Source organism: Microtus pennsylvanicus, chromosome 2 (assembly GCF_037038515.1).
Source record: "Microtus pennsylvanicus isolate mMicPen1 chromosome 2, mMicPen1.hap1, whole genome shotgun sequence".
Taxonomy (NCBI): Eukaryota; Metazoa; Chordata; class Mammalia; order Rodentia; family Cricetidae; genus Microtus; species Microtus pennsylvanicus.
In genome coordinates this window covers 42,234,884-42,254,209 of record NC_134580.1, presented here as the reverse complement: position 1 = coordinate 42,254,209, position 19,326 = coordinate 42,234,884, and the positions used below count along the sequence as shown (strand labels likewise).

The window sequence follows — 19,326 nt, the reverse complement described above, 5'->3', positions numbered from 1 at the left end:
CTGGCTCTTAGAACTTTACAGTGTCTCTATACATAGGCCCTCAAACAATTATTTTTTTCCAAATAAATGAAGGGAATGAAACTGTCAAATAACCTGGAGTTTCAGAGGCATTTAAAGCCCCAGGTTCTAGCTGGTGCATAAAAAGGAAGCCCCAGGTGTGGAGCAGCATCTGGGCCTGAGATCAAATCACAGGCACAGCCAAGTCCCAGCTCCCTGCTCTGTTCTGCACAATGGGGTAATTATACTTGGGGTTAAAGAAGCGATGACAAGGACCAGGAGAGCCATACTCACATGGTATGTAATTTCCCTTCCTTTCTGCAGTTGGTTTTGTTGCATACTATGGGCTCTCAGAAGCCAAGGTTATCATAGGGCGCAATGATAGGCTACACAGATAGCCCCAGGAAACTGAGAAGAGAAGGCATGCCTCGAACCTCCAATCACACCATATACACACACACATGCACGCACATGCACTCACACACACACACACACACACACACCATTCATGTTAGGAGAAGCACCCACACGAGTATATACATTACACAAGATCACCCAGCTATCGGCTATGCTCTCTGCCTGCAGAGCAAAGGCCGCAGATTAGTGTGGCTGTCCAGATCACAGCCCCACATGCTCCCAGGGGGTTGACTGACACCCAGAAAGCATGTGAAACTCAGCTAAACTGAAACTCCAGGGAAGCAGGGGCTTGTCTCAGTCACTGGGACCCCAAAATAATTCCTTGGGCACTTGATTAGGTACCCAAATGAGTGGACATGCAGAAGGCAATGAAACCAACATTCTCTAAGGGGGATCTTAAGGAAACCCTGATGTATATAGAGTGCAGCCTGCCAGGCAGACAGCAGCCATGCCTGGCAGAAGACAGAACTCTGATCCCATCAATGCCCACGCCTCTGAAGTTCTCTAAGACAGTTTCATTTCCTGACAAACACAAATTATCAAGATGAAATTAAGGCCTAGGTATGCCCTAATCCAAGTACTCAGAAGGCCAAGACAGGAGGACTGCGGAGAATTCAAAGGCTATGCAACCAAACTCACTCTCAAAATAAACAAGCATGCAAACACAGACGTTTCCAGACGCAACAGAACTAGAGGGGGAAAAAAGACTGAAAGACATATCAAAATATTAATTACAATTAGTCCTAGATAGTAAAGTTAATAAGACTTTCAGGGTATGTGGGGTGGGGGGGGCGGTGACCGGGGAGGCCAGAGAACAAGTTGGTTCTCTCCTTCTACCTGTGGGCAGAATGCATGTCATCAGGCTTGGAACCAAGCACCTTTGCCACAGAGACATCAGGCTGGCCCGTTTTAGAATTTTTCTATAGTCAACACAAACTGTTTTTCTAATAATCCCAGCACCCTAGATACAGATCAGGGACCCAACCACAGCCCCTGCCCTGTCGATGTCCTTCAGACACCTAGACACAGCTATCACATGTCTGTCTTTCTCGTGTTTCTTGTTAAATATTTCAGCTAATCTAACGGCTGGATTTCAAGGCTCTATCCCCTTTCTTTGCAAAGCTCCATCTGCTAAACCCACGGCAAATACTGTCCAACCAGCTCCCCGCCCTCGCCATCCTCTGCTCGTTCCTCCATTCATTCACTCGTCAAGAAAACACTAACTAGAAACCTATCACACTGTAGCATCCTTTGCTCTTGCCTAGCCATCATTCAGACTGCCTCAGGGCAGGAGCACCTGGCCTCATTCTCTGTCCCTGTGCCCAAAGGGACAGGCAGACCCCAGCCTAACTTCTCCTAGGGGCAGGCATTTGGCCTAGAATGGCCAGAGTACTGAGAAAACTTGGCAACACAGACTGTTTGGGGGATGTGTGTGTTACCCTTAGACAGTAGGATCAATGCTGCGTCTCTCTTCTGGGTTATTAGGAAGGTGACCTTGCTAAACCTCCTAGAAATGCTAACTGCTATCTGATGCCACAATGTGGAATGGAAATGGTACTTCATCAAGAGATGGAAAACTGTCTAGACTTGGTAAGATTTTAAGTTTTGGATTCTATGCCTCAAATTCTGTCTTTAAACTTTTCAACTACGTAAACAACCAACTGTCCTACAGCAGCCAGCTCAAGCTGGAGCAGTTTGGAAATGGGAAGAACCCTGACAAGAGGGGGTCTGAACTTCTGTGAGTACACGATGCAAGTGGACCCACGCCACCTTTCCAGGCTCACAGTCTGGCACGGAGACAGCCATGTTCCCTTTCCTATAGCTACGGAAAGCCAACAGGATAACAGCTGAATTAAATTCCACACAGTGCAACATGAGCCTGAAAGGGGGCATCAGGAAAGGGTCTCCCGGGGCAACGGTATTTAACACCTGCTTCCCATCTCTACGCAGGCAATGAAGACACAATAACAGTCTGAGGGAGTCAGGTAACTCTGTTGACTTGCATCCATCTTCCAGTAAACCAAAATCGCCAAGTCCCAGCTTGCAGACTGGGCATTGATATGCCAAGTGCTTAATGGAACTTTCAACGAGCCCCCAAAACACTGCCTTGAGAGCTATGAAAGATGGCATGGTCAAATAACCATCACTTGGGAACATGTGGCAGAGGACGTGATAATCTTGATACCAAGGTTGGGTTCGTGCCATGTCCTCTGTAGGCTGAAGTTGCCACCACCATCTCCTGCCTCTAAACTGGTTGCCTTTCCCGTCTCCTAACCTATTTATGACACAGGCAGTGTCATAAAACCTTTCAAGATGGATAACCCACTTAGGGAACTGATTTCCAAACTGTACCAAGGGAGTGTCAAGGGGAGAGACCTCTGGTCCTATAAAACCGCTCAGGAGTTCGACATGTGGCCAAGCGCGGCCAACAACAACAACAATGAAAGCTCCTCTGGGAACATCTATTTTGCTAAGAAAGGCCATAAATGTTCTTCATCAGTGAACAGAAGCCAGTGTCTTCGGGGCCTTTGATGATACATCATGTACAAGCAGTGGGCAGATCAAACAGGTCTAAAAACAGATGACACAGGGGGGACAAATTCTCACCTTCATCGCTTGCTAAACACATCAGGGATTCATTTGTTCCAGAAACAAGAGTTTTGACTTTCCAGAACAAACAGGCTTCAAGTTGAGACAATTAATACTGACAGAATCCCTCCATGTAACCCAGGGGGTGGGGGTTGGGGCAGGGAGCTGCCAGGGATTAATGGCAGATGACAGGAAAACATGGGGGTCCTTCTGAATCCCTGGGATGACTAGGCAGTGACTGTGTAAACTTGTTTATAAAACCCCTCTAAATAACGTCACCAAACTCCCTCTATTGCATGCCAGGACTTGACACAAATATCTCTCTCTCTCTCTTTCACACACACACACCTTGGAAATGAGATTCACAGATATTTGTCACGTATTTACTGGGTAGCTTCAGACTCTAGGCAGAGTCAATGGGGAGATCTACAGTGGTATGTGAATGAACTAGATCAGATAGCACAGGGCCTAGTTAGCACTTAGTCCCAGCTTCCCATAGGAGACTTACTAAGTCCCTCTAAAAATGGGAAGAGCTCTCATGTGCAAGGCTCCCCAAGCAGTTTTCTTTTGTCCCGAGGTGGGGATTCCTTTCTATAGCCCAGTCTGGTCTTTCACTCCGCCTGCCTCTCCAAGCACTCGATCACCAGCATTCGCCTCCACGCCTAGTGCTAAGTCGTCTTTTAGCCACAATTGATTCTTCATCAAAAAGCAGTATGTGACCAAGCATGGCACACGACTCTCATAATCCCACGACTCGTCTGTCTGAGGGAGGAGGAACACAAGTTCTAGGCTGTTCTATGGTAGAAAACTAAGTTAGAAATTAGCATGGGACAAAACAAGGCTGTCTATAAATAATAATTTTCAAACTTCCAATGCCTATGGAAGGACATGCAGTCGGTGTCATCTATCCGCTGCATGTTTCCAGCTGTGCGCTAAGCAGAGTCAACCATGTACGCATGTTGTGTATGAAGGCAGACATGTATAAACATACATGCTCCCCTCTTCAATGCATGCATGAATGCCTACCACATATACCTTTCCACACATTGCTTTTCTTACAACTGAAAAATATATCCTGGCTACCTCAGGAGCTGTTGGTCAGCAAAGTCCCAAACAATACAGACTCTTGCTTTTCAATGGCCCTACTGAAACTGGATTGTGACACCTTCCTGCTGAAGATACCATCTACCTTGGCTGCGAGATAGAGAAGCCAAGCTGGAAGTAAGCAGGACACTCCCTTCCTCCCTGCTCTCTAGGTTCCATGACGAAAGGTAATGAGTGGGCTTCTGGGAAAGACAAGGCATCAGCGGCCTTGCTCGGCTGCAAACTCCACAAATTATAACCTTAGTTGGCCACACACGATGTTCCTACACTGCAATAGGGGCACAGTCGCTATGGGGCACCCGACTACTCCACAATTAGATTTGAAACTGTATGACAACATCATCTGACAGCTCCACACGACAGAGTTCACATCTGACACTGTAAATCCCATCAAAACCCATCGCCGGGAGGTCATAAACCCTGGGAGGGTGGGGACCTAACACTAGCGTTTAGCTAAATTGACACGGTGTCCAACTGTCTCCTAAACCTGTATGTTCACATCCAGACACGTGCCTACTCTCAACCTTCATCCGAGAAGCTTCTCTTTGCAATGAATGAATGGCAGTGAATGCAGACTTAAGGCTATTCGAGGTTCTGAGCAAAAGGGATGGCTGAATGTTCATCTCTCAAGAGGACATTGGGAGCCCCCCTTCTAACACTCAAGGAATATTACAGAAGAGGGAGAAGGAAGAACGTGAGAGCCAGAAGGTGAGGAAGGGCTACAAAATGCTGTCTCCTGGACCTGACATAGCAGCTACAGGTGCCTGAACTGCATCCACAGGGGACAGGTTCCGTCGAGTCAGTCATGGGTGATCGAGGGACACATGGGTCTTACCCCTCCTATTGGCTATTGGTGGATTCTGAGGGAGGGAAGTCAATGTTCTCAGTTGTTACTGAACAAATCTAATTAACAAGACGAATATACCTGGGAACCCATTTCTTCTTAGCATATAGGCTTACTATTTTGAACAGCAACACGGACGACATCTTAGTTTAGAGACATGCACTCAGTCCATCCCTTACTGACATCTGTCTATGTTGCTCCCAGAGTCTTGCTATGACAATTAAATAAAGCACTGAGGGAACTGAGACAGGAGGATCATAAATTAGAGACCAGCCTGGGTTACACAGCAAATTCCAGGGATACTTAGGTTTCATAATGAGAAACTGCCACAGAACAAAACATAACAAAACAAAACCTTGAAATGGAACTGCAGAGTCAGAGAGCCTGCTCACTCAAACACTCGATAGCTACGGCCGGGCTGCTCACTTTCCCTCCGACCAACAGGGCAAGGACCATGCCATGCCTCTGCCCACACTCACAAAAGGCTGCTTTCCTGTTTTAAGTACGGGGGGATAAAGACGGGCAGAGCTCTGCTCCTGTTCCATTGTCTCTTCTTGCCTCTATGAATCACCCGTGACACGACGACTTCCTGGAAATTCCACTCCTAGGTGCATAACCCAGAAGCTTAAAATAGCACAGCTCACGTTGTTTCAGGAGACTTGAGCAGGCTCACAGCTTCTCAACTCCAAGTTCAGAGATGTCGTGTGGCCTGCCTGAAACTGGCCATTATGGGAATGTTTATACCACAGGAATCGGGTACAGGGCTAGAGAATGGCTCAGTGGTTAGGAACACTGGCTATTCTTCCAGAGAACCTGGGATCCAAGGCCAGCACCCACATAGTTGGCTAACAATCATCTCTAACTCCAGTTCCAGAGGATTCGATGCCCTCTTCTGGTCTCCATGGGTGCTGCACACATGTGATGCACAGACAGACAGACAGACAGGCAAAACACCATACCGATCAAAAGTAAAATTAAAAAATAAAAATTAACTTTAAGAAAAGTAATCACCAAATTCTACAAACCAGCTTTTTTTCCCCCTAGACAGACTGCTGTAAACATTTATTGACACATCAGTAATATACCACAGCAGAACCCGAGGCTCTGCCACCCTTCCCTAGTGTCTTTCCATGGATGCTGACCTGCTCACAAATTCTTAGAATTCAAAGAATACAGAAAATCTCAAAGAACATCTAATTCTCGTTTTCTTCCTTGGCATCTCCCTTAGTCCCACCATGTGATGAGAAGCAGCATTCTCTATGACTCATTACTATTCTTTCATATTTACAATCCTTTTACCACATGGTGGTTATTCTTGTTAATTCTGGCTGGGGTCGAATCCCAGCTCTGCCACCCACCCAAGTCTAGTGTGCACCCATGATTAGCAGGATTTGACTGCATTAGTTTTTTCATCTACGAAACAGTGGTGACAACTGGACGCGATGCAAAGATCAAGGGACTGTGGGGAGCCCAGCTCCAATGGACATATCTGCAGAATAGCCTCTCCCTGCAGCTATGGCTCAGGGTGCACTGCCAAAGAGGGGGTGAGGAGGTGCGTGGAGTGTGTAAGAGTTAGAATCCCAGGAAGACTGTTGTGTGACGTAGAAAGGGCTGCATCAGTAAGACCAGAACAATGACAAGATCAATAAACATGCTAACATGGAAGGGGACAATCTCAGAGATCCCACCCTAGATAAAGAACTACAGGGAACTAATGACTGCAGAGAGAGAGAGAGAGAGAGAGAGAGAGAGAGAGAGAGAGAGACAGAGACAGAGACAGAGAGACAGAGAGAGAGACAGAGAGAGAGAGAGACAGAGAGAGAGAGAGACAGAGAGAGAGAGAGACAGAGAGAGACAGAGAGAGAGAGAGAATGAGAATTAGTCCCTCCCAGGTTTGAGCCCCTGGTTGGTGATCCAAGTCATCACTGAAACTGTATCCAAACAAAAAGCAAAACTGGACTCAGCAGGTTATATTTAGATGCTTGTCCATGTTTGTAACAATAATAAAGAAAAGGCTATCAAGTTGAGAGTAGGTAGAACATCAGAGGGGCTGAAGGGAGGAAAGGGTAAGGAAGAAATTATGGAATTATATTGTAATTAGAACTGTAAAATAAATAAATAAAAGTACAGATGACCATAATAATGTTCCCTCACAATTTTGTCCTGAGGGCTAAGTGAGTTAACATAAGTACTCCGAACGGGCGCCTGGCATGTACTTGACAAAGGACAATACTGTCCTATAGCTCGCTTATTCTCTCTCTATAGCTAAGCATTCTTTTAGCCCTGCTGATAGATAGTAAATAAAATGACTTTCATTTCACTTCATTTTGGCTGGTTTTCAAATCTTTCTTCTTTCTTTTCTTGCTTTACCTTTCTGACATCACTGTCCTCCCTCGTTTTAGATATACTATTTCATCGTCTTATTGAAAGATTAAATTTACCAGCATCTTGAAATGGCTTGATCCTGAGTAGTTCACAAGTCTTAACTGGGACTGCTGTAGAGAGAGTCTCTGCCGTTTTAAGGGAGCCCTGTCAGGTATGCATTGATGAAATGCCCTTAAGGCCTGAGTTCGTGCTAGTGGTACGGGTTAGACCAGTTCTCATATTAACTGTTCAGGTTGAAGGATATCATATCATAAGTGATAAAAATCTTGACTCCACAAATATGTGTGTGTATGTATGTATGTATATATAGTACAGTACCAAGTTTTTTATTTCTTGTGGATAACATTATTTCAATTCATGGTAAACTTTCAGATAATGAGGTTTTCTGGTCCCGTTTTCATAAATAAATCAGACCTGCCAGGCTCCTGGCTATTAACCCCACCTTCTACCAGGCCTCCCTTCTAGATCCACCATAGAATTAAAACCCCAGCCACTGGAATCTTGGGCTACAAAGTCCCACGTAAGTCATAGTTTTGCTCACAATACCCACTGGCTTACACAGAAGAGCTGAGTTTCTGGCTGATTCTGGAATATGCGCTCCTACAGACTCCCTAAGAAGCAATGCTTTTATTTCCATCAACTCTGCATTAGTACTGGGAAGTATTTGTGCAAATCAGCTTGGTATATTACACCAAGCAGAGACATCCAGGTCACCAAATCCAGTATAGCCACTCTTTCATGCTTCAGTTCTATTTGGCATTAAAATTACAGCCCACAGGCTGCCAACACGGCTCAGTAAGTGAAGGCACTTACCATACAAGCCTGGGGAACCTGGGTCAATCCCCAGAACTCACATGGATGTGAATGGAGAGAGCAGGCTCAAAAGTTGTCTCCTGATCTCGACATGTGCATACATGCTGCCTCCTCCCCACTCCATAATAAACATAAACTGTTCATAAAATGCAGCTGACTCCAGGTTTTGCGTCTAATGTCAGCATGTAATATAAAAACTGCAAACCCCAAAGTGAATCAAACATCCCATAAGGAGTCACACACTGAAGACTAGCAGACTATCTTTTATGACACACCACTCAGTCTTTCCTGTAGCACTGGACTGAGTGTCTTGATCTGAGCACCCTTATGAAAGTTGATTCAGGAGGCCATATTCAAATCTAGAAATATAGGAGACACGCGATGGCACCAGATGCTCAAACTTCAGAGGCCCCCAGACCAAAGACTAACAGAAAGAATCACAGATCCATTCCTCCCATCCCTCCTCACTCTAACACAAATGCCACCCCTAGGTGAAAAGACATAATCACCTATGCTATTTAAAGTGTCTTTGCCTTCCGTGTGCTTTGTTGAACAATTGTGTCTACATCTGTGTACGTTAAAAAAACACAATAAAGACCAGCAGAGTGTTTATTACTCAGGTACTACTAAGCAGTGTCCTGGAAGGATGCGAACACTGAGTCTCCTCATAGGTGGCAGTTAAATTGGGTGTGATAGAAAAACATTCGTCCAGCTGCAAGATCAAGATTTGGGTTTTACCGCATGCACGGTAAAGCCATTAAAATAAACATTAAGCGCGAGCCTGAACAGAGGCTGCCGTGGGATGCTGCAGTAAGGGTTCCATGCAATGGTGAAGACTCACCACAAGTTGGCCAGCTACATGGAAGAGGATGAGTAGACCAAGAGGCCCAGGAAAAGGAGAGAGAAGTGTCCTGCCAGCTAGTGGGGTGCTTGAGCTCAAAGCGAATGATTTTCTCACAGGTGCCCTCTGAGGGTGACAAAATTACACAGGCTGACAGCTCTGGCTTGCAAGCCAGGTGATCACTGACTCAGCCCCCAGTAACAGGGACTGGGGCAAAGCACTTCCTTCCTATGACCTTCAGCTTTGTGGAACTGCTGTGAGAGCTGACTGGGGTAGTGGCTGCACAGTCTACGTTCCAAAGTCTCTGCCGCCACTGTTACCTAGGACAGGAAGCACAGCAGTATCGCCATCGCTCTGAAATTAGCTATTTAAATTACCAATCTGACTCAGTAGCCTGCAGATTCTCCACCCTCACCGGCAAAAGGAAAGAAACAATGCATTATGTACTGAAACTTCAAAAGGGCAGAACGCTTTCACTTCAGTGAAAGCCACCTCCTGGCCACGGCTGTCCACTCTGCTGTTTCTCCAGAGCGAGAGTGAGGAAGGCAGGATCCAGAGATAGGTGGCTAGTGTCCCATGCCAACTCTGCTACTTACCAATGCGGTCACCTTGAAGGAATTACTCCAACTCCAGGCCTCAGTTTCTTCTCCTGTAAAAGAGGGATAGCAAGGCGTAAGCAAGCTACAGCAGACCTCAGCACTCTAAAAGCCTCAGGATTCCCAGCTTCACTATTACTTTGTCCCCTCCCAATACCTATGACATGGTCTGAGGAAAAGAGTCTCAAGTACCATTTACATAGACCACAGCAAAGCATCCAATCGCTTGGCGCTGTAACACAGTATTGTCTTCTATAGAAATCACACTCAAGAACTATGTGCGTGCTGGGCATTAGAGGAATACACCTTCAATCCCGGCATGTGTATGGGAGGCAGAGGCAGGAGGATCTCTTGTGAGTTCAAGGCCAACCTGGTCTACATAGTAAGTTCCAGGACAGCCATGGTTTGGGGTGTTTTGTTTTTTGAGCCCTGTCTCGGAAAAACTAAACAACACAACAACAAAAAAATTTAAGTCATCAAGTTACAAAAACAAAAATTATAGATGGAAATGGAGAGAAGGTTCAGTGGTTAAGACTGTCTGCTGCCCTTGCAGAGGACCAGGGTCCGGTTCCCATCACTCACATCAGACGATTCACAACCACCTGCCACTCCAGTTCTAGGGAATCTGACACCCTCTTCTGGTCTCCACAGGCACCTGCCCATATGTGGCACACACAAACTCAAGCAGGTAGAAGGGCAGAGGCCAGGGGACCTCTGTGAGCTCGAGGCCAGAGCCAGATCTACGTAGTGCGTTCCAGACATCAAGAGCTAGAGCGAGACCCTATCTCAGAAAGAAAAATAAATAAACAAAATGAGACCTTTTAAAATGTCGCGTTTAAAATACGTTTGCAATTTTGTGTTAGGAGACACTGAAAGCTATCCTTAGCTACATGCAGCCATGGCACATGGCAGGGGTGCTTCTCCAACGCTTCTCTCACTTAGCGCTTAAAATAGCCCTAGCCACCACAAAAGAAAGAGGAGAAGGGAGAGGAGGGGGAAGGGGAAGAAGATAAGGGATCTGTGGATGGGAAAGGAGGAGCTCATTCTGAGCAATAATTTGCTGATGGTTGCACACAGCCAAGGGTAGAGCCCCAACCATCTATAACCCAGGGTCATTCGGGCTGGATTCCAAGGTCCCAGAGGCAGAGGAGGGGCCATGTTGGCCTCTGAGATTCCAAATTCTAAGTCAAAGGATCCTGGAATTTGGGGTTGCTGCAGAAATCCTGGTCCCAGAAACATGCTCAGCTCAACTTGACTCTGAACTAGTCTCAGTCATTCTGCCCCTGAAGCATATCCTGTCTGGGGTTTCTATTCTGCACCGCAAAGGAAGCAAACATGTGCTGTGTCCCTCAGAGTTCTCACTCTCGGAAATCGCTTAGAGCAAGAGCTTGTGAATAAATCAAAGAGAGCTTTCGGAAAGCCAGCGTTCAACAGCATCCCTCTTAATGTGTGGCCAGCTTTCGGCATGAAAATGGAGGCAGAGGTGTGTCTAGCCATGATCACTGCCAGATGGAGGCAGGAGAGAATGCTCCCTTTTCTGACCCAGCCTTCAGCTGCCTTGGTGTTTTCACTGAGTTGTACATTGAGCTCTGAAACTACCGGAAGCCACTTAACCCACTTCATTTTATTCACAAAAGGCGTGGGGCCGGGACTCATTGTCACTGCTGCGCCAGCATGGTGCCTTTGCCAGCTCTGCCTGTGTTCCCGGGACAGGTGCCCTCCCCTTGTTCTGGGTGTATGCTTTAACATTTTGTTTTAAACTCATCACAAATGGCATAGAGAAAGGGAAGACTCGCCTGATCACAGTCATATCCTCAAATATGTTTACACAAATGTACATAAACCATGAGTACACACCATACCATAAAACACATAGATGCACACCATATACAAGTGTAGCCCACACCACAAATACTACACATATCATATACCTATATGTACCACACTTCACATATACAAGTACAACATACACATAACACATCACATGCCATAACGTACAAATGAAGCAGACACCACACACATATAAACCACCTATGTACATGTATGTCACATACCACACATACCATGATACACATCACACATATTCCACTTAAACACATACAACATACATCACACACAATGTGACCATATACCACACACATGCACATTATGTGTGCACATACGGCATCGGCGCATCATACTAAACACATGGATCGCACACACAACTCATATACCCTGTATAGGTATATCACACAACAGATACACATCATGAATAAACCACACATGCATACATATGCCACACACATATCCTCACACAGGCCATAGCAAACCATACATGCATGCATATACATCATTAGCAAATCATAAAAGCATATGAGTGCTACACACAGAGACACACGACTGCCCCTTCTCCCATCTCTCCTTGCTCTAATTCTTAGACCAGATTTTTAGAAGAGAAAATGGGGACAAGTTGTTCACTTGGGAAACTTTCTAAGACCTTGTGCAAATGAGAACCGGGAACAGGGTGGGAACTCTCACGAAACTCTTGGTTTGGTTTGTTTTTAAGAGCACCAGGGAAGCTGGCCACTGCACGACTTAGATGCAAACCCCAAACAGAGTATCTGCAGCAGAAAGAAGGTGGAATCTGAAGACAGATGACAATCTTTCACTCCCAAGTGTCCTGCAGAGAGAACCAACGGCCAGCAGCAGACTCACCACAGGCTCCAGAGTTACCTGACTTGGGCCAAGTCCCCTCTGAGTCCAGCAGCCTTTGCTACAGTGCAGATGCATGAGTCTCTCAGGCACCCACAGCCCACGCACTGTGGCCCCAGAGAGGCCACACACTGAGCATTCCAGTCACCCAGGAACAAGTAGAGAAGAGAAGCAATTGTAATTGAGAAGGAGAAGATGGCCAAAGGGGATGAGGACTGGTGTGGACAAGCAATGCTATTCCATTGGCTCAGCCAGATGAAAGTAGGAACCAACCAGCAGGGCATCCCTAAAGAGGCCCTGTCTACAGTGACAGCTACAAGACAAGCCGCAGTGGTCCAGAGGCAGGAGCCTATCCAAGCAGTAACAGCCCAGGTTAAGTCAGACCTGTCTAGACCAAGCATAAGAGGTAAAAGGGCTGAGACTAGATAGAGAGGAGGAAAGTAGCTTACCAGTGGAGCCTGCCTGGCCCAGGTCCAAGATGACCCCAGCCAGTCCTGGATCTCATTGGTCATCCAGCCTGACTTATCTGGGAAGCTACGGGCCAGTGAAAGACACTGTCTCAAAAAAAACAAGGTGGAAGAGTGGTAAGGGTATAGAGGTGGCTGAGTAGGTCAAGATGCTCGCTGCCAACCTGGTGATTTGTGTTTGATGTCAGGAGTCACGTGGCAGAAGGAGAAGACTGACTCCCACCGGTTGTCCTCTGACCTCCACACATGTGTCACAGGCAAAAACCAAAGGGCAACAAAATGGTCCAAGGGGTAAAGGTGTTTGGCACACAAGGCTGAAGATCTGAGCTCCGTCTTTAGGCCCCGCATAAAGGTAGGAGACCTAACTTGACAAAGTTGTCCTGTGGCTTCCACACCTGCACCAAGGCGCATGCTGGCACACGGGTGTGTGACGTGTGTGCATGTGCACACACTAATAAGAAAGAGGGCCAGTGAGAAGGTTTCAGTGGGCTAAGGTGCTTGCCACCGAGGCTGACGACCTGAGTTCCATCCCCAGGACCTTGACGGTATGGGGAGAAAACTGCTGCAAATTATTCTCTGGCCCCTCCCCACACACGTGCACAACTCACCCCATACATGCACAGCCTCTTAGTATGCAAATCGCCTACAGGATGCTGCTGATCCACACAGGCGAGGCAAAGTCAGACTATAAATTACACTGGGAAATTCTGGAGCGGAGACATTTTGGGGAAACGTTTTTTGCTAGTCTGCTTCGTTCCATAATTACCCTGACGCTCCCCACCCCACTCAACGGGAGAGAGACAAAGGAAAGCAGGTGTTGGGTGTATTCCACAGGGCACCACGTACTCGGCTGCCAAACTTCACGACTGTATCTTAACAGTGAGAAATTCGGGACCGCAGTTTTGGCATGCTGCTGCTGGATGTCACCCAGGCACAGGTAAACAGGATCCCAGAAGAGGAAACCGCAGCACCAGATGGCCCTGCGGCTCCCTAGGTGATCTCCATGAGCAGCTAGGCCAGAGAAACACCAGGCAGGCTAACTCATTAGCCCAGGGAAGCCCCTGGGAAATCTTATCTGCAAGTGAAGAACTCTTTGTAATTAAATAAAATAGCAGATGTAAAAGTACCCAGCAGTGCCTGTTACCCAGAAGACAATAAATGTTAATTAAACAAGCAAATATAATTCAAATAATTACTCCTTCCCCTCCGCGAATTCATCCTGGAAGTTTATTGACGTGTTTATCACTTGCTTTTTTTTTCTGGTGACCAAGATTCATTCTACATCTGATAATAAAATTATAAACTTACACCCATAATCCTATTCCATTCCAAGAGGGCAATGCAAACCTCAATCATTTTATTCAGCTGGTAAAACTTTCCCCAAGAACAGGGCTAATAAATAGTATCTATGCAATAAACATTCGCTGCTTAGAATGAGCCTTCAGATCTATTCTCACGTGAAATTCGCCATCGTTTTCCCAAATGAGGCTGAAACACACTCCACAGGATTAGGAGGGTTTAGCAATAAAGGAGCAATGATGTGGGGAAAGAGACAAAAAGAGTCACTATGCAAATTAATTATTTTTGCAATTTTGGAGAGGAGGAATCTCAAAGCCATGGACGCACAGACATTCGGCTGTGCAGAATAGAACCCTGTTAACGTAAGACTGTTCTTGGAGTCACCTGCAAACAGTAACACCGCAAGTACCTACAAACCGCCCCTCGTTCTAACTTCTCTCTGCACCCTCCAGAGGCTTGAATGACCCTTAGCCTTCAGGTTTGAGAAGCCAAGGAAATGTCTTTAAAAAAACAAAACGACCAAACCAAAAAAAAAAAAAACAACAACAACAAAAAACAAAGACAAAAAAAAACACTAGAAGGCAATTTCTGAGCCTGAAGGAGGTTCCACTATAAAGAGAACATTTCGGGAAGTCTGGCTGCCCTGCTGGACTGGTGGAACTGGATTACTCCCAATCAGTGTGCCAAGCAGACAGGACCCCCTTCCTCCAGGTCACCTGACCCTTGCCTCACTTCCCTTCCTCGTACCTCCTTCCCCTCAAAATGGTCACATCACGTCTTAAATTCACAAGACTCAAAATCCCCATCAAGCATAGGGGATCAATATACGATGATGGTGTGATCAGTAAGGACTGAGTGGCTGGACTGCCACCGCCCAGGAGGAGATGAGGACATGGCCCACCACAAAGGGGTCTCATGCCCAGGGGAACAAACCCACTGGTTGCAACACCACAGGGTGAGCATGGCTCTGCAAAGCTGTAGACAGGATCACAGAGGCAACACGAATACTTGCCCTCAAAGAGAGTGAAATAAGAGAACCGTTGTAGGCAATGGTAACATTTAGAGGTTCTCTCAGCCCTCGTCAGCCACTTCACCCCTAATCTTCCTGCCATTTTCTATTAGCCCCTAGTACCCATCCTGACACTTTTAATTATATCAAAAGCACCCTCAGGGTGAACAGCTTGTATGAGCAGTCACAGAAGTATTCATTTTAATTTTGATAATATCAGTACGCTATATAGCTCAACACACGAATTATCTGAATATAGACCTTCTAACTCATGTTTCATTTGCTCTTCTGGGCAGCCAAGGACTAAATTGCTAGTATGGGCTGGCTGTGGAGAGGCTCACACAAGGGATTCCAATTTGTCTTGGCTGCTTTGAGGTTTTGCACCAGAGGCTGGGGAGATGGTTCAGTCAAGAAAGTGCTTGCCACGCAAGCATGAGGACGCTAGTGTGATCTCCAGTACACCCACCTAAGAAGCTGGGCACAGCAATGGACACCTAGAATACCTGGGCTGCGATGGAGGGCTGACAGCTGGCTCTCCGGTGCATGCTGGCCAGCCAGTCTAGCTTCCAGCCCAATGAAGGAGCCTTCCTCAGAAAGTAAGGTGCAGGGAGACGGAGGTAAACGCTTTATGCCAACTTCTGTTCATGTGTGAGCATGCACACATATGAACACACACACACGGTCATCTGAGGTCTCTTCACATTTAATAGTCCCTGACATTGTAATCTTGTCCACTGAAGACCCTGAGACAAGAGTGTCCTTTGTAAGGGTAAGAAAAGTCCCCAACATCAACTCTCAGAGCCAAGGGAAATGGTGGCAGGACACTCGGCAGATCTTGTTCAAAGACACACACACCAACAGGCTCCCTTAGCTATGTTTTTCCTTTTTCTTTTCTTCCAGGCACTTTCAGAACCCAACCTTGAATTTACATACCCTCCCCAAAGTGAGGCACGGTAGTACAGGCCTCTAACCCCTACAGAAGCAGGCAGCTCTCTGTGAGCTGGAAGCCAGCTAGATCTACATAAGCAAGTTCCAGGACAGCGCAGGCTACATAGTGAGATTTGTTTCAAAATAAATACATTTTCTCATAGTATCAAGATCTAGTATTTGCATATAAAACGGTTTCTAACGATTACAACTCTATGTCCAAATGATAAATCTGTCTTTACCCCCTAGAAAATCTGTTGTCCTTTGAAGAGGGACAGCAACTAAACAGTAGATACTTAACATGTTGGTAAATGTTAAAAATAAATATTTGGAAGCCTTAAGCCAACCATCTGCTTAACCTAATAACATTGATAGTAACTGCACTTCAATAAGGTTTTGTTTCATTTATGGTACTGGGGACTGGCCCCAGGGTCCATGCACGCTGCCCAAGCGCTCTACCATCCAGGTGCATCCCTCAGACCTTATAAATGGTCTCACTCAAAAGCCCAGTTCAACCTTCCTTTGATTTAATAAACACAGTGTGGCGTTGAGGAGGAGGCAGATAAGGGATGGGAACACACCAGTACACACTGAATAGACACACAGAGACCCAGAACCATCACAGTCAAACCCTAATACCATGAAATAAGCTGCAGTGGGGACAAGGGCAAATCCCCTGGCCGACGCACAACAGCAGTGATGTTTCTGAATCAGTGGAGAACTTTTTTTTTTTTTTTGTAGTTTTTCTGAGACACGGTTTCTCTGTAGCTTTGGAGCCTGTCCTGGAACTAGCTCTTGTAAACTAGGCTGGCCTCGAACTCACAGAGATCCACCTGCCTCTGCCTCCCGAGTGCTGGGATTAAAGGCGTGCGCCACCACCGCCCGGCCAGTGGATAACTTCTTATCAACTATCTTCTCAGTATAAGGATGCCTTTGAAGATCAGTCATTGTTAACCTGAGAGATGAGCAATACTGCATCTGGGAACCTGGTCTACAGTATGAGGGCCCCATATTGGCTGACATGTTTCCTGGTTCAGTATCTCTCACTTCCAAGTCCCTCCACCTGGAGAAGAGCTTCCCGGGTTTGGGGTCTCCATGCCCTCCAGACGGGCAAGCACCTAGGGTGTGGTCACACTTTCTTGGATCTGGAGTGAGTAGAGAGCACAGTCCTTTTTGACCCTAGCTCTAAGAATAGCAAGTAGGGGCATCAACATGGGAACTGGGTAGTGAACCAAGAGATCAAGTTGTCACAGACCTTCCCAGCTTTGGCCATGCAAGTCTCAATCAGGATAGGGGGTCACTTCCGCAGTGGGCAGCCACAGGATCCCACAGCCTGCTCAAGCCTTTCATCATTTCCAAACACCCTCCCATTCACATGGCTTCTGAGGTCAGTGGTGTTCAGCAGAACTTGACACCATGATGGAGACTGTCTTTAGACGCACAGCCTGTGTGGTTAGGGCCACTGGAATACTGTCCAGTAGGGGAAGAGAATTTTAAATTCTATTCCATGATAATCAATATAATCTTAACTAACCCCATGCGGCAGATGGCTACCTGATCTGAGCACATGAAATATGGCCTTGAGTAACCAATCACTGCACAAAGGAAGGAGCTCTGGAGTCAGGGACACCTGGGTCCAGTGCATGATCTGCTTAGCACAGCACTCGGCGTCTCAAAGAAACTTGTTTCTGCATCTGCCATTCTTTAGACACACCCTTCACGATTTTCAGAAACGCGGGGCCATAGGAGAACCTCTAAACATAGGATTTCTCAACAGGTAGCTGGACAAAATTCATGAAAAATAAAAAAAAAATCTTACACTGAACAACAGAAAGCCAATATGTGAATATCAGCTGGGTCAGAGTTCCAAATCCCTGTCCATTTTCAACTGGGTCTCCGTGGCCAGGGCTGACTTCCGAAGTTCACACTTTGCTTTCTTTATCCTCAGGCCTTCATTTCACTGTTGCTGAGTTTCCTCAGAAGACATCACCACCATGTCCCTAATAAATGTGACTATATCTAAACTCATTAAGATGTGTAAGTTAAATATGGGCAATTTATGTTTATCAGGTTCGCATACCTTAATAAAACCATTTTAAAAAAATACCCTACTAAATAAAACTGAACAGGACTCCAGATGGCACAGGTATTAACAGGTGGTAAGCACATCAGAGCCCCTTAACCTCAACCTTAGTGGTTGACTAAAACCTCAGATGGTTCGGAATCTTCTATACACCGTTTCTCCTTCTACATACGTACATACCCATGACAAAGTCTAGTCTAGAAAACAGGCACAGTTAAGGATTGGGAATGACAAACTAATGACAGACTCTAACAATGAATGTGGCCTCCCTAGCTTTCTTTCTGTGTGTCACAGTTGCCACGGGGCAGGTAGCACATATAGCATGGAAACGCTGGGTGAAGGGATGCTATGCTGGGAACTTCCATTACACTACTTAAAACTCACGAACTGCTCGCTCCTCAAGTGCTCCACTAGCATTTTCAGATATGGGAACTGAAATGGCGCCTCTCCTCCATGGCTCACTAAGCGAAACCATCCTCATGGCCTACTCTGTGCTCTGGAGTCTGGCTATACTAAGGCCTGTTTTCTCCTTTGCCTTATCCTTCTCTCCTCCCACCACCCAGGAAGCTGACCCCTGCCACTCTCCTAGCGTTTCTCCTGGATGCCTAGTGCCTCCACTGGCAATGACAACCAACCATATGGCCGGAAGCATCTCATATCCCACCCCCACCCCCACCCCCCGGAACTAATAAGAAATCACCATTGTCATTCTCTGGTAAAGGGTTTCATAATTCATGTCAAATATTTGTTCACTGTCCAAAGCCCACAGAACTGAACTGGGCACGGCAAAGGGGGTGGAAAGACATGTAACACATGGATGCAAATAAACGACGGCTGGCTAAGGTGGCCTGGCATATCCTGAGAGAGGAACAAGGCAGATACCCACTGAGAGCCTGAGAAAGCAACTGCTCCCGGAGCAGCCACTGCCCCACCCTTCAGGACCTCCGCAACCCACCAGAGCTCCAGAAGGCCCGTTGTTGTTGGGTGTTTTGTTTCGTTTCTCACTTAGCTCCCAAATAAATACGCAGAGACTTGTTCTTACTTTTGAATGCCTGGCCTTCGCTTGGCTTGTTTCTAACCAGCTTTCCCTGGATTTTTCCATCTACCTTTTGCTACTCGGCTTTTACCTCTATTCTATATTCCTTTTTCTCCTTCTAACTCCGTGGCTGGCTATGTGGCTGGCTGACTGGCCTCTGGTGTCCTCCTCTCCTTCTCCTTTTCTCATTTCTCACCTTTCTCTGTTCTCTCAAGCCTAGATTTCTCC

The 19,326-nt window shown here is 46.4% G+C and overlaps 1 protein-coding gene across 7 annotated transcripts in view; it reads right to left on the bottom strand.

Moving 5' to 3' along the window:
• Cyrib (CYFIP related Rac1 interactor B) overlaps positions 1–19,326 on the bottom strand; it is a 136,142-nt gene that overhangs the window by 86,438 nt on the left and 30,378 nt on the right. For all 7 annotated transcript variants that reach the window (XM_075960915.1, XM_075960917.1, XM_075960918.1 and 4 more), the window contains exon 2: positions 9,587–9,639. The gene's annotated coding sequence lies outside the window, so the exon portion shown is untranslated. The remainder of the gene's footprint in view (positions 1–9,586; positions 9,640–19,326) is intronic.